Source organism: Coptis chinensis, chromosome 8 (genome assembly GCF_015680905.1).
Source record: "Coptis chinensis isolate HL-2020 chromosome 8, ASM1568090v1, whole genome shotgun sequence".
Taxonomy (NCBI): Eukaryota; Viridiplantae; Streptophyta; class Magnoliopsida; order Ranunculales; family Ranunculaceae; genus Coptis; species Coptis chinensis.
Genome location: NC_141463.1, coordinates 56,040,771 through 56,042,184, shown reverse-complemented (window position 1 = coordinate 56,042,184; position 1,414 = coordinate 56,040,771). Strand labels below are relative to the sequence as shown.

The window sequence follows — 1,414 nt, the reverse complement described above, 5'->3', positions numbered from 1 at the left end:
TGCACACAAACACTCCACCCAAAGAACAACAACACACTACCCAAAGACACACTCACACACACCACACTCAAGACACACTCACCACAACACACAACACCACACACACACACACACACTCACCACCCAACCCACTCTCAGCACACATAACACCACGGTCACACCCAAAGACACACTCACCAAGACACACAACACCACGTCACACACACCACACCACACACACACTCACCACACAACACACAACACAACAAATGACCCACACACACACACTCACCACCCAAAGACACACTCACACACACCACACACTCGCGACACATAACACCACACTCACACACACTCACCACACACGCGACACACTCACACACAAAGACACTCGCACACACTCAAGACACAACACTCACACACACACACACTCACCACCCAAAGACACAACACCACCACACATACACACACACACTCACCACCCAAAGACTCACCACCCAACACACAACATCACAGTCACACACACACACTCACCACCCAGCACACACTCACACACACCACACTTGCACACACTCACAACACCACAGTCACACACACACACTCACACACACTACCACCACCACCACCTACACACACTCACCACACTCATCACACTACCACCACCACCAGCACACACACACTCATCGTCATAATATCGAATAGTTCAACCAAATCTACAAGCCTTGTTCAACATACACTATTTTCAGTAAAATCAAAATCAAAACCAAACCAAACCAAATAATACCAATTATAGTGAGAACGAAATCAAAACCCCAAAAAAGAAATCAAACCCAAAATCATACCTGATGGCAACGAGTTGGCGAGAGCTAGAGAGAGATTACAGTAAGAACGACCAAATCTGAGAAAGAGAGAAAAAAACACAGTGAGAAAATGAGAGAGAGATGCGAGAATGTAAAATTTACAACAAAACATGTCAAATTTTAAATCGTTGGTCGATTCAAAACAGATTGAATTGATTAAAGAGATTGTTAGTTTGAGTTATTTGATTTAGAAATTGAGTGAAGTGAGAGATGAGAGAGATTACTTGTCGAGAACCGCGAGATGCAAGCGAGAGAGGAGATGAGTGTGATAGATTGATGGTGGCAAATGTTTTGGTCATAGTGGGAAAATTTCAGTGATTTTCATGCTGGCAAAAGAGTTTAGGGGGGGAGGTGGATTCTATTTTCTCACTTCTAGTGGGAAAATTTTGTTTGCCGGCAAATAGGGAATAGTGTTTGCCACTACCCTTAAATGCAGCCAAACACTGGCTAATGGTGCATCTAGTGGGAAAATAAAATTTGCCACCCCCATTTGCCACTAAACAAACACAGCCTTAGTTCATGTGTGTGTCATCACATCAAGGCTCACCTTTTCCAAGGCAAGAGCATGACCCAAA

General features: G+C 44.2%; 1 long non-coding RNA gene across 1 annotated transcript; it reads right to left on the bottom strand.

The window, feature by feature from the left end:
- Window positions 1-442: 442 nt before the first annotated feature.
- On the bottom strand, window positions 443-880 carry LOC147482032 (uncharacterized). Its single transcript, XR_015206065.1, has 2 exons — window positions 822-880; window positions 443-715 (listed from the first exon to the last, which is right to left on the bottom strand). It is a non-coding gene; the product is annotated as an uncharacterized LOC147482032 (long non-coding RNA).
- Between the last annotated feature and the right edge of the window lie 534 nt (window positions 881-1,414).